This window comes from Saccopteryx leptura, chromosome 7 (assembly GCF_036850995.1).
Source record: "Saccopteryx leptura isolate mSacLep1 chromosome 7, mSacLep1_pri_phased_curated, whole genome shotgun sequence".
NCBI classification, from domain to species: Eukaryota; Metazoa; Chordata; class Mammalia; order Chiroptera; family Emballonuridae; genus Saccopteryx; species Saccopteryx leptura.
This window is the reverse complement of record NC_089509.1, coordinates 33,650,497-33,665,230: the sequence shown is the minus strand read 5'-3', so window position 1 is coordinate 33,665,230 and position 14,734 is coordinate 33,650,497. Positions and strand designations below refer to the sequence as shown.

General features: G+C 41.6%; 1 protein-coding gene across 6 annotated transcripts in view; it reads right to left on the bottom strand.

The window, feature by feature from the left end:
* LYPD6B (LY6/PLAUR domain containing 6B) overlaps window positions 1–14,734 on the bottom strand; it is a 204,189-nt gene that overhangs the window by 92,524 nt on the left and 96,931 nt on the right. For 4 of the 6 annotated variants that reach the window (XM_066345382.1, XM_066345387.1, XM_066345386.1 and 1 more), the window contains exon 2: window positions 13–119. The exons of the other annotated variants lie outside the window; for them this stretch is intronic. The gene's annotated coding sequence lies outside the window, so the exon portion shown is untranslated. The remainder of the gene's footprint in view (window positions 1–12; window positions 120–14,734) is intronic. 6 annotated transcript variants of the gene reach the window in all.

The following is a 14,734-nucleotide window of genomic DNA, read 5'->3' as shown; positions in this document are numbered from 1 at the left end:
AGATAATCTTACCTGCTATTAGAGGCAGTGTCATTGATAGATGGGCTGACACACCCAGAGAGGCTGTATCAAATCTAATACATATACTCCTTTGTCCCAGCAATTCCTCTTCCAGGAGTCTATCGTAATGAAATAATAGAATATTTCTTTATAAAGTGCAAATATGTATGTCTAAGGACTTATTTGTAGCATATATAAGTATTACTTATGAAAGAAAAAATGAAAACAAGGTAAATGCCAATTAACAGTTGATTAAATTAAGTGTGACATGTTTAAAGAATGATTATTTCACTCTTGCATGCACAAATATTTATTGAGCATCTGCTGTGCTGAGCTTGGTTCTAGGTGCTTGAGTTATATTACAAAAATATACCAAAAAAACCCTGGTCTTGTTGAGTTTAAATTGTAGATGTAATGCTTTTAAATAAATTGTTCATTGGAAATCCCAAAATGCCTACATACTTTTCACACAGACATATACATATCTATAAGGCATATATTTTTGTGGACACACATAATGCCAGATGAGCTCTTAAACAAAGCCCCAGTGGGTCACTTATACACAAAGAGGAAGCCACTGGAGCACTTTTAAAATAAAAAAATAACGCCAGCCTGAGTTTTGGAACATACTTAAGTAGGTGGATTTAGGACTGGCTTTGATGTACACATGATGATAACTTCATCATCCCAGTAACTGACTTATCCCTGCTCATCCAGTTCCCCCTTTTTTGACTGACAGATTTATCATAAGCATTCAAGGGAAAAAAGAAATATCTAAACTTCTTTACAAGATTCTTGGAAAAACAGGAGAGAGATGCTCAATAAATATGTTTTCTGCCCTTTCTCCTTAGACTGCCATGAATAAGAGCCCTTAACCACTCACCTAAAGGTTAGCCTTTCTCTACTAATAGAGTATCCAGCTTAAAAAAATACATCACTTAAAAAACATTTTAAAATAATCATGATTACTGATGGTGGAAAAGGGATTTTTAATTGTCCTCTTTCAGCCCATACATAGCAAAAATCAATCTTCTTTCCTTCAACAGTGACATCTTCACACTTCATAGCACAGGTTCCCTCTTCACAGAAGAAGCAGTTTAAAAGATTTTTTAAATTAAGCAGATGTGCATTAGCTTAGTCTCACCTGCAGTCCTAAATCCACAGTTGCTTCCCCAAATAATTCTTTTCTGACAAAGCCTTCACAAGTCAGAAAGGGCAAGCTTTTCAGTGGAACTTGGAGGACCCACACCCTGCTAGGATGTGCTGGAACCCTAGATTGACTGCAGCATCCTCACAGTGTGTTTTCTGTTATATGGTTTCCCTTAACTACACACTTCACTTGATGCCTCAGCCGGCAAGCAGAGTAAAATCTTCCAGCACAATATCTATTAGATAGTTGCAATCATGAAAATAAAATCCAGTGGCATAAAATACTCTGTCTCGTGGACCCGCTAAGTCTGGGGAAATGACATTCTAATAGAGAATCTGCTAAGAGGCTGATAAAGAGGCTGGTTCTCCAGGTGCGGAGCTGCCTCCAGCTGCAAGGTGCCATGAAAAGCCGTGCCTTTCATTTCGTCCAGGGTAAGAATAGCTTATTAAGTACTTAAAGCAGTGGTTCTCAACCTTTCTAATGCCATGACCCCGCAATACAGTTCCTGTGACCCCAAACCAAAAAGTAATTTTGGTGGCTACTTCATAACTGTAATTTTGCTACAGTTATGATTTGGAATGTAAATACCTGATATGCATTATGTATTTTCCGATGGCTTTAGGCGACCCCACCGGGGTCACGACCCACAGGTTGAGAACCGCTGACTTAAAGTAATATTTCTTTAAACTCACTGTCTTTATATGTTTCATTAGATGCTTTCAAGAATTTAACACCAAGAAAAAAATGAATCTTTTGAAGTAATGCTGTTTAATCTTATATGCATATGAGAACTGTGTAATCAATACATTTATCTTTTTGTTTTGATTACTAGGAAGTTAAGAACCAGATATAAGCCCTAGCCGGTTGGCTCAGTGGTAGAGCGTCGGCCTGGTGTGCAGAAGTCCTGGGTTCGGTTCCCGGCCAGGGCACACAGGAGAGGCGTCCATCTGCTTCTCTGCCCCTCCCCCTCTCCTTCCTCTCTGTCTCTCTCTTCCCCTCCCGCAGCCGAGGCTCCATTGGAGCAAAGATGGCCTGGGCGCTGGGGATGGCTCCTTGGCCTCTGACCCAGGCACTGGAGTGGCTCTGGTCGCAGCGGAGCGACGCCCCAGATGGGCAGAGCATTGCCCCCTGGTGGGCGTGCCAGGTGGATCCCGGTCAGGCGCATGCGGGAGTCTGTCTGACTGTCTCTCCCTGTTTCCAGCTTCAGAAAAAAAAAAAAAAAAGATATAAATCATAAACTCATTCATTCATTCATCTATTTAATAAACATGCACGGAGCCTGTTGGGAGAACAGCTGTGTTAGGCTTGCTCACTTACACTTTGCAGGATTAGTGCATGAGCACGTGGCAGAGCCACGTGTGTATAGTCTATGTATGGCTATGGGTGCTTTCCCTCAGGGCAGATTACAGATTGCCTGTGAAGAGCCATTTTGCTGTTCGTTCACCTGCTGCCATGAGAAGCGGTTTTTCCCCTGCCTGTGTGCTCATCTGCCATTGTGAAAGTCTATTCAACGGGAACGGCCCAACACTTTCCAGCTCCACAGTTCCTCTACTGTCAGTCCAAATACAATGAGACCTGCCTGGCCTTGGCCACCGGCACTACAGAGCCCTGTGACAGGTCAGGCACTGTGCAAAGTGCTGGGTATTCTGAGCTCAAGGGCGCACAGTCAGCTTTCCTGGAAGCCATGGAGAGATACTGAATTTACAAGTGGCCATTACTGTGATTGAGGTATATATAGGATGTTCTGAGCACTCAGAAGAATAGTATCTCACCCAGCTGGGGCAGGGGGAGGAGAAGGTAACAGGAGACGTCAGGGAGAATCAAGGATTCCCCTAAAAATAACTTATCAGTTGTGTTTCTTGGTAAATTATCTCTCATTTGATTTCCGATGTTTCTGATTCTTTCTGTAAAAATATTTCAAACTTTCATAGAAATAGATGGGAAAAATACGTATTTTTTATACACATGCATACTTAAATATATACACAAAACTCACTAAACAATATACTTTTAACCTAAAGGAACACTCAAAATGTACATAATACAGCTACAATGGGGTAATACAAGAGACCCAGTGAAAATCAGACATCCCTAGAAGTAATCTGCTTTTGAAGTGTGATTATTGCCATGAATATTTTCCATGATCCCAAAATAACTTTGGCTTAAAAATCTTAAGGTATCATCTTATTAATTTAGCATATTCTTAACCTTGTCTGTTTCGCTACTGTTTATTCCCGCATGCCAACCCCAAAGATCTTGATCCAGTGGCTCTGCAGTTGTAGATTGTGATTGACAACAGAGATTAAGGACATGGTTGCTTGATGGACCCTGGCTTACTTCCAGATGTGGCTAATTCAAAGCCAGTGCATTCCTGCACCTCCTTTGTGCCCGTACTCCCCTGCACCACATCACACACTGTGAAAGAATGGGGTTGCTGGCATCATTTCAAGTTATATCATTGATTCGAATCTATCCCCAACCAAACCTGCTTTTATTTCAGAACACTCTCCAGCGATCTGAATTGCAGGGGCAGAAACACAATTCTACATTTATGCAGCATTCCCATCCCCAAAGGAATAGTTTTATACTCCTACAAATACCTCAGAAGCAATAATGAGTGGGGTGGGCTGGAGTCTTTTCTGTGGCTTTCTAGAAAAAAATCAAAATTCCATGCAGTAGAAATATGATGAATTTGATGCTTAATAACAACAACTGCTATAATAAAGGACATTATATGCATAATTCTCACTTACTAGTAACTACTTCAAAAACCTAAGGTAAAAATAATATCCAGCTTATAAATTTCTCAGAGGAAAGTAAATTGAGCCTCCGAGGAAGAGCTGCAGGGAGGGGCAGGCTCCATCCTCAAGGTCCCCTCCACTGAATCATTCTCCAGCTGACACCCACAGGGCCCCTTCCTCCTTCCCTCCAGCTCTCAGCTCAATAGTCCTTTATCAGAAAGGCCTTTCTTGATGCCATGTCTTTAAAAGAGACCCCCAGCATTCCCTAGTCCCCTTCTCTGCTGGCTTTCTTGCTTTTGTTCTTTGGTCCTTTTCTTTCCTTCCTTCCTTCCTTCATGTCTTATCCCTACAGAAACATATCTGTTCATTTGTTTTCTCTCTTCCCTCCATATAACATATGTCCTAGGGCTCAGGGCTGTGCTTTGTTCATTAATGTATCTCCAACACCTGCACCAAGTAGGCATTCAATACATATTTTTTTAAGTGATGATTTATTTTACTCTTTCAGCTCACTCACATTCTGTCTGCGCACGGTGAAGGTTACAGCATGTTTTCCAACCTCCTCCTCTCCCTTATTCTCACAAAGAGCAGCACCCTACAAAGAACATCGCAGCTGATCAGAACAGATGCCCCCAGAAGTTCTGTTCAGCTTTAGAACTACACCATGGAGTCCAACAACTGAATGTATTTTCACTTAGTGGTCCTGACACTTTTTAAACCTGCCTACTTTCTATGCTTCCCAAAAAATGTTCCCTGAGAGTTTCTCAGAGAGGAGAAATCAGGCAGAATGTGTAGCTATGACCTTGAAATGAAACAGATCTATACTGGCTAACCTGACTCGCCTTCCAGCATCTACAGTTAAAAGGGGGTGGGGGTAGGAGGGACGTATTAAGACTGGTGACTACCAACGATATAGTGCATTCACGAAGCTCACTGAATTGACCACGCAGTCCCCGTTTACCAAGGCGACTCTGCACTTCAGAATCTCTGTAGCCAAAAGCATTAACCTTCCTGAGTATGAGTCTCTAAGTCCGTGATAGCGAACCTATGACACACGTGTCAGCACTGACATGCGTAGCCATTTTCGATGACACGTGACCGCATGCAGCTGCATACCAGAGAAGTATGGGGCCTCATGTTGAGAAGGACGTTTCATCCTTGGCTCCTGCACAGCCAGGTGCGGTAGCCGAGGATAAAACATTTGCTGTAGTGTAGACACTCTGTGCTGGAGGTCTGTAGGCCAAAACAACAGAACTCAGGCACAGAGCGTCTAGTTCTAGGACTTCCGGTTAGGCCATGAGGGAACCTTTGACCTCACTTCCGGCCGGCAGAGCAGGGAGCAGCGGAATGCCGTGGGGGACGCATCTCTGGGGCCCTGTGATCGCCATTACCAGCAACCACATAACCACAGCAGTCATCATCCAATCTACTGTTCTGGGGTGTCCTGGATTTCTAATTGACCATCATTACTGAGATAAGTGAGGGGGAGGCTGGGAGAGGCGAGGGCCTGTGCTATGGGTGCCGTTTCCCGCCATTAGAAATAGCGGCAGCCATCTTAATTTACATAAGATGCAACTTGCAGAATTTCAAGACAGCATCTGGGCTCAGGTGTTTGTCGACTTGAGGTCAAAGCTTGAGAATCTGGAAAGGTGCCGCTTGGAGAATCAAGAGGAGTGCCACTACGAACAGGAAATCTGGAGTGCCTGGAACCGATTACCAGACACTTTTAGCACCCTGAAAAATATAGCAATGGCTTTACTCACAATTTTTCCCTCTACGTCCTTTTGTGAGACCTTATTCTCAGCATTAAATAATATCAAAACCAACAAAAGAAACATTGATAGATGAAGTTAGTAGCGCTTGCTTGGGCTTGAAGTGTACAAAATACCAACCTTCAATTGAAGATTTAGCCAATGAAATTCAGCAATAAAAAAGTCACTAATAAGCAGGTTAGTTAAAGAACTCCCCCTCCCCCTCACTTATCTTAGTTCACGGCACCCCACACAAGTTAAATAATATCAAGACCAACAAAAGAAACCGACTGACAGATGAACAAAGAAGTCATTATGCAAGTAAGTTAAATAATTAGTTTTTGGTTTATTAAATACAGTTATATATTACAATTATACATTTTTGTTATTTAAACTATAAATATCATGAAATTATGGATTTTTCTCGAAGTGACACACCACCTGAGTTATGGTCGGTTTTTTGGCGAATTTTGACACACCAAGCTGAAAAGATTGCCATCACTGCTCTAAGACTATTTAAGCCTTATTAAGTTTAGCTAAAGAGGAAGCAACCTAGGTATGCAAAGACATAAAAGGCCCGAGTCACTTAAATCAGTGGTCCCCAACCCTGGGGCCGTGGACCGGTACCGGTCTGTGGGCCATTTGGCACCAGTCCGCAGAGAAAGAATAAACAACTTACATTATTTCCCTTTTATTTAAATTTAAGTCTGAACGATGTTTTATGTTTTAAAAATGACCAGATTCCCTCTGTTACATCCATCTAAGACTCTTGATGCTTGTCTCGGACCCTAAAGGCTGGTCCGTGAAAATATTTTCTGACATTAAACCGGTCCGTGGCCCAAAAAAGGTTGGGGACCACTGACTTAAATCACAGCAGACCTAGAACCTAGGAAAACAAGAACCATACACTATAACAAATAAGCAAAAAGTGTCTGATTCATAATTGCTCTTGATTCTGTCACTATAGGGAGCATGCTCTACAAAGAACTTTAAGAATGAGCAAATAAAATGAGAGCATCCCACCACAGAAGCTAAGGGGCTTTGAGCAAACCATACTTCCAAGTCTCAGAATTCTGTCTTGACCTTTGCAACCAAAATACTCTATGGCACTGCCTGCCTAGGAGCAATGAAGCAGAGCTTTAGCCAATCTTGCAACAGGCCACCAAGCACGGAAGGCTGACTGAATGGGGCAAGGCCAAGTGCAGTTAACACGCTGCACGGCTGTAAAATGGAAGTAAGTTGTCCTCATCTTTAGCAGTAAGTCTCCTGGCTAAGCGGCTCTAAAGAGTTTTGAAGCCTTTCTCCATCCTGGTGTGTAGCTGCCAATGAGTCCATTTCTATCTGCAGGGAATAAACAGAGGCTGCCAAAATGTGGGGCTTCACCCAACACTCACTGGAGCTGCCACAGATGGAGAAATTCGAGCTGCATCTGACCCTTTCTCTGGAGGAAAAAACACATGGAATCATGTTTCACTGGTTATTAACTTATGTGCCTTTTCTAAGTCCCTTTGCCCTTGTCCAAATGGGAATCAAATCATGACATGTGGATGGTGAGTCCGTTCCTACATCTACCTTTTGAGTGTGAGTCTGAACCGGGCAGACAGCGCTCCAGCTAAAATGCTTCTATTCACTGAAATCTGGCTCAGCTTAGGAAAACATGAGTTTTCAAGGCTGCAAAAAGATGAACTCCTTTCTAAGCATGCCTCTTCTTTTGATGTCACAGGCAAACCTTTGTTTGCGCTGTTTTATTATCTTCTATGCAACATAGCTCTGATTTGCCTTTGATTTCGTTTCTCAAAAAGGTAACATTAGCATACGGAAGAGACCCAGGATACATAGCTTCCTTCAGCCACTTACCATAGAGCTGTGGGTACATCACTTTTCCTCTCTTGGTCTTGGTTTCCCCATCTTTAAAGCACAAAGATGAGACTAAAGTGATATCCATCTACTCTAAGAGTCTCTGGTTCTGGGTGTTCTCTGAGATATATCTATCTCTCTTTGAAAGTATTTTCACCATCAATTCTCTCTGCCCTCTTCTTTCTTGAGCTCTTATTTATCCTATTTATCCCTAAAGACTTTGTAGCTCTACTGCCCTTTGCCCTCTGCTGGAGAATTTTCTGTGTGCCTCTTCAAATCACATAAGAGACTGACCTAAACCTCAGGAGTTTCCAGCTCTCTGGTCACCCAGAATCCTGTCAACTTTTCCAATCCATTCATTATCCAAAAGGGCGGCTAGAAGTGGCCCTGGCTGGCCACACAGGCCCACACACATCCTTTCTTTGGGAGCACAGATGGGCCCTTTCTAACTCTTGGCTTATCAACCTTGAAGGAATCAGTAAGTAGCCTTTTACCACCTTCCCAAAATGCTTCTCTTTTTCTTCTTTTCCTTTTCTTTGTCTTTCTCGTACTTCTCATTCTTCTTTTTCTTTCTCCTTTCTCAGCTCTTCTCAGTTGGTCCCGTCAGCACACTAAGGTGGATATTTAGACCCATTGGTAATCCACAGGAAAATAAAATAAGAAACTGCTGCTTATCTTCAGTGCACAGAACCGCAAGATTAGGACTGAGCGCAGTCTGAAGCACATGCCTGTTGACAGGATTGAGAAAGCGATAACACAAAACCATATGAGATGGAATGAGTTCACAATCACAAATTAAGATCAATAACTACTTTCATCCTCAAGCATTCTAAGATACAGTTTTGTGTCAAAAGTTGTTTCATAAAAAGTCATTACGATTAGGGGAAGATTCGGAAACCACAGTATTTAACCAATGTGCAAGCAGCATAATCCCCGAGATGAATGAAACTCCAGATCACAACTGTTTAATACATTTTTGCTGAGCACAAGTAGCTCATGCAGTGAGGATTTGTAGTTCAATCAAAATATCTTCTCTACATCCACTTGGGAACATAATACACTCCACATCCATGTGATTAACAAAAGCAGCCTAGTCCAGGAGGCTGCCAGCGGCAGGCAGAGTGTGGCATATCTAAACAAATGAACGTGGAAAGGTATCATTATGACTGATGTTGTAGACATTTGGGATAAAAGGCTTTTAAAGTAAGTAGGAGGTTTTAGGCAAGGGACAAGTCTTAAAGAAGTCCTTAGGCTCAATAGCCTTTCCCAGGCATAAACCAGGTACAAAAACAACCCAGGCTTTAGACAGTGCACTCCAGTCCCCAGGTAGGAAAATCACGTGGGATGGAGAGGGAGTGAATACAAATGTTCAGAGGCAGCAGGAATGGGGTCAGTGCCTCCTCCCCAGTCATGGAGAACTACTCAATCCAGCCCTGGTGTAACTCGGCGGAACTAGGCCTACCCTCCTATTTCAGAGGTAAAATCATTTGTTTTTTGGAGCAAGTATGTTGAACTTTCCTCCAGGTGCAAAACAGATATCCCAGGTACCTAAGATGGATGGCTAACTTTTTTCCCGCCTTGATTAATCACTCCACAAACACATGCCTCAATAAAGACTCATTATAAAATAACTACAGAACATGAGCCAAACCACTCTGGTGTCCAAATTAAAATAGTTGACTTTTTTCCCTTCTCCTCCCCTTCAAAGGCCATTTAAAGATCTTTTTTCCCCTAGAACAATACAAATGCAATACATCTAGAAATTTGCCACTTTTTAGTAGGGGCTAGAGGACAGACCAACACAGTGGCACAAACTCTGCCCTCAGCAAGAGCTCCATGGGTGGAACAAAACTCCTGGCTGTACATTCGGTAAATTCCAAGTGGAGAAAGGCAGACTTATCTTAAGGTACGAGGGAAAGGGCTGCTGTCCGGAGTCCTGGCTCACAGGCCTCACAGGGGAGGGAGTGCTGTCACTATACTTGAGCACAAGGCCAATAGTCCGGGCTTGGGGTGGGGCACAAGCAGAAGTCTGGGGAAGCAAGAAAAAACAAAAAAGGCCACTTTCTCTCACACACACACACAATAGTGTTAAGAAGGACTGGGACCATGGCAAGAGAAAGGATGAGACCAAGTTGGATTCAGCCTTTTGTAGCGGGGACCTGTGTGCTCCTCTTCCTCCTTCCCAGACACCCTGGCCTAGCCCCATCAGCAGGTCCCGAGCTGACAACTATTCAATTGTCAATATTTAGTGAGTTAGAAATGAAGGATGCAGAGGTCAGTTCTATAGGTTCCTAGCTCCGAGGATACGAAGCCCCATCAAGAAAACTGGATACCGTCCACTGTGAGTCGTGTCCATGTCATCATGAGCACCTCCAGCTGTGATGCTGCCCACATCACAGGAAGAGCCTTGTGACTCTACAACTCTACAAAGTATTAGCACTCCCCACCCCTTTCCTCAAAAGGTGACTACCACTACCCAGTAAATATACTTGATTACACAATTAGAGCTGTGGTGTTTTGACAGATAGATTATCTCCAGTTGAAAACCAGGAGAAAATCCATGAAGTTTATCAGTAATTTATACCTCTGTATGAAGAAGTTAATTATGTCATTCCCCAAAAGAAGATTTTCACATAAAGAGCTTGAAGACCAGTTTCCTAAAAGTAGTACAGAGTAGAAGTATACACAGAGGGTAGCCCAGTCCTGGCATTTGTCCTAATTTCTTCAGGTCACACTTCCAAGAAATATCCTGCTTGCTATATTTTGTATGTTCTTAAACTTGGGAAATCATTCATGTTCTAAGTAAGCTCACATGCTATATATAACTCTTAGAATTTTCTTCTCTTATTAGGGTCTCAAGAATGGCTTTTTCAGGAACCTTCTTAAACATACAGATTTTGAGTCTTGCCTTGCATGTCCCCATCAGATAACCGGCACAGGACCTCCTTGTGTTTGAAGGACATCTCCTATATGCTGAGCTTTAAGAAGCATGCAATAGACCCCAAAATCCCATATGCTCTTTGCTATGCACCCACTCATCATTACATTTCACCCAGTCAGAAATTATCCATCATTTTTCTTCAGAAGAGTTGTGATTCCCCAGGTGAGTTCTCCCTTTCTCTCATTTGTGAGGTTAAGGCAGGTGGCCTACATAATTTTCATCAGATTATCTACTGGTGTATAATCAAGGGGATGAGAACAGCAGGTCAGATTAAAAATAGAGCAGTCTCTCAAGAGAAAATAAAAGGCAAGGTGATATGTTCTCCATGAACATGCCCTTACGCCCGCACACTGGGCCGACACTCTATCCACTGAGCCAACCATCCAGGGCTAAACATGCCCTTACGCATCCGGGCTATGAACAGATATGGACGGAATCTTCTACAATACACCCTGTTGCCATTTCTTGATACAAATGGCTCTGTAATTGCCCTAAGAAGTTCTAGCTTGTTTTGAGAGGTTATTTTTGAAAAGAGAAAAATTAGGAAATGTTTCATATACAAAGACCCTCTTATGATTATTTATTGGGAATCCTAAGTACCTTACAAATTGCTTTCAATAGTCTCCATCCAGATGAGGCAACAACACTAAGGACTGCCTTGATTAACACCAAATAAAACCCAGTTCTAGCTCCACTTTTCATCCTTGTGATACCCTCGTGTAACTACAGCAGCTGTTCATCAGTAATGGGACAGATGTGGTAACGATGATCAGAACCAGGATAAAGTATCCATTTTCAGGAAATACCCCTGAAGTCCAAGATTTGGATCTATGACTTGAACCAAATGACTTGTTCTACTAATTAAGACTGGCCTATCAGGAGATTTCAAATGCCATCTGATCCTAAATGCCATACTCAGATCTCTGTCAAGCCATCTGAAAAAATGTAATTCAATTCCAGAAAAGTTTATCACATGGTAACTATAACTAGTTAAAAAAATAAATATGACACAAGCCTGGGCCCTGGCTGATTAACTCAGCGGTGGAGTGTCGGCCTGGTGTGTAGAAGTCCCAGGTTCGATTCCCTGTCAGGACACACAGGAGAAGCGACCATCTTCTTCTCCACCCCTTGCCCTTCTCTTCAATCCCCTCCCCAGCCCGCAACCATGGCTCAACTGGTTCAAGCAAAGTTGGCCCAGGGCACTGAGGATGGCTCCATGGCCTTGACGCAGGTGCTTAAATAGCTCGGTTGCCAAGCAACGGAACAGGGCTCCAGATGGGCAGTAGGGGGCTTGCCTGGTGGATCCCAGTCAGAGCACATGTAGGAGTCTGCCTCTCTGCCTCCCTGCCTCTCACTTAAAAATAAGAGAGAGAGAGAGAGAGAAGTCTGATTTTCTAGAAGCAAATCATGAAAAATATCATATCTAAGTATAGTCATTTGAGTAATGGTTTATGCTTTTAAGTTAAGAAATTAGTTAAATGACATATTAATTAAAAACATATCTTTTTCAAAAATTAAAAAGCCAAATATTAGGTCAGGTTTTTTTCTTTAAAATTGTCACTTGCCTGTGCTATACTGTATTTTGAAGACACACCTCTGACCAGTGACCTCAGGGCAATCAGCATAAAAGATGTGAAATGCAGTGTGATCCGGGCACCATTATATCCCATAAGCAAAAACCAGTTCCAGGGCTCAGCCTACACTCAGGCACAAACTAGCTGTAGGTAACCTGTGCTTGAAAGGAGAACAGAAACTGGGTCATCCTCTAACTCTATCAGTCAAAGCTCTGCTTCTAGCCCATATTCTGAGAGGCATTCATTGCTACAACACAACAGCATCCTGGATAAACAGAACAAACAAACTTTATAATGATTTCTGAGCACCAAAAAAGTAAAAAAATATTTCGAAGGCATGTATATAACAGAGAGAGAGAGAGAAAACGAAAAGAAGAAGGAGAAGGAAGAAGAAGAAATAGAGGGAAGGGAGGGAATGGGAGAGGGAAGAGATACCAGATAAATCGGAAGGATGACTTCCACAAGTCAGGTTTGCTGTGGAAGCAGAGGCTGCTCAGACCTCGGACACCCGGTCCCTTACACGGGAGGGAGGTGAACCTGAGCCTTGGGCAATAAGCTGAGCCCGCTCAAGGCTGCTGGTGTTGTCCTAGGGTAGTCCTGCCCCAAGCTCCAGGACACAAGAACTGCAAGTCTCATTGGGAGAAAAGCTATCAATGAAAACCCTTAATAGTGCTATATATTAAACTTAAACAAATATATGCTCCCCAAAATTCCTCAAAACACAAGAAAACAAAGCAGTATAAATGAGAGTTGCCAGAAAAAATAAACAGAATTACACCCTCAATTATCAAATATTTAGTGCTCTCAGATCTATAATATTATATATGAAATAGTTCATGTAATAAAATATGGAAAAATGAAGACACAAAAAGAGACTTCAAAAAATAACTAGGAAAAACCTGGCCTGTGGTGGCACAGTGGATCAAGTGTCAACCTGGAAACGCTGAGGTCACTGGTTCAAAACCCTGGGCTTGCCTGGTCAAGGCACATACAGGAGTTGATGCTTTCTGCTCCTCCCCCCTTCTCTCTCTCTCTCTCTCCCCTCTCTATAATGAATAAATAAAATCTTTATAAAAAAAAAACTAGGAAGATTTATAAATTAGTCTAGGAATTTTTAGAAAAAAAATGTAGATTCATTGAGATTAAAACTCAAATGACAGGTTAAACCACAGATTTATGCAGTGGAAGATAGAATTACTCACCTGCTAGGAGTTCTAAAAATAAGTGAAAATTCAGCAGAGATTAAAAGACAAAAATATTAAAAGTACATCAAGCATTGACCCTGGCCAGGTAACTCGTCATCCCAGTACCCAAGGTTGTGGGTTAGAGCCCCGGTCAGGGCACAACAAATTGGTATTTCTCTCTCTCTCAAAAAAACAAAAATAAAAAAATAAATTAAAAATAAATTAAAAAGAAGCATAGAGCAGACAATAAGAGGGTTGAACATAAGTCCAATGAAAGTCCTAAGAGAGATTTGAGATTGGAGGAGAGACAGTTTCAAGACATAATGGCCAAAGTGTTTCTTAAACTAATGAATGACACCAATCCAAAGATGCATAAAACACACTACATACTAAGCAGGACAAATAAAAAGTATTCCACATCTAGATACACTGACATGATACTGCAGAATACCCAAGGCAATGACAATGTTATAAAAGCAGTCACAAAACAGATGAACAGAAGTTATCTTGAAAGTGCTAGGAGAAACTAACTTTTAAATAGAACACCTAATGAAGCCATATTTTTTAAATAAGCATAAAATAAACACATTTTATTATAAACAAAATGGAGAGTTTATTATCAACAGAACTTCACTGAAGAACTGTCTAAAAGATATAATTTAGGATGAAAGAAAATAAATCCAAAGGAATGTCTGATGTACAATAAATGGTAAGCAGAAAAGTTGGTACATATGTAGGTAACTGTATACAGATATTTAAACTGTTTCTGAAACATAATAATAAAACTAAAGTATACCTTGTGGTGGCAAAGGTCAGAACTAAATATTAGACAATAGCATATAACTGAAGAGAGGGTAAAAATAGAATTATGATATAATCATGAAATTCCCTACTGGATACTTATCCAAAGGCAACAGGACTACTAACTTGAAAAGGTGTCTGCCCCCACCATGTCGTCAGAGCATTATTTACAATAGCCAAAGAATGAAAGCAACCTAGGTGTCCATCAATGGAAAGAGAAAATGCATGTACACATGTACACACAACGGAACATTATTCAGCCGTAAGAAGAAGAAAATCCTATTTGTGACAGTGTGGATGGACCTGGAGGGCATTATCCTAAGTGAAAGAAGACAGAGAAAGACAGATACTATGTGATCTCACTGATAATACAGGATTTAAAAAATAAACAAAGAAGTCAGACCTGGCGCTGATTGTACCGGATGCAAGCTCAAGCCCCACTTCTGAGCAGTTAGCTGCTTCAGATGGGACAGCTCAGGGTCCACACAACTGTGAGCTGTGCCATCCATTTCAGGCACTTGCTTCTGGAAAGTATTATATATTAAAGTCTCTAGAGCATCAAAATAGAGTTTAGAAAAGTTCTAAAAAGTTCCAAAAAGTATTTTCTTCATTAAACAAAGTTCTAAGAGCATCTTATTTTGTTCTAAAAGCAATAAACCACGTTCAGTGGGAAAAAAAGAGAGAAAAACTCATAGATACAGAGAACAGACTGGTAGTTGCCAGAGCTGGGGGCTG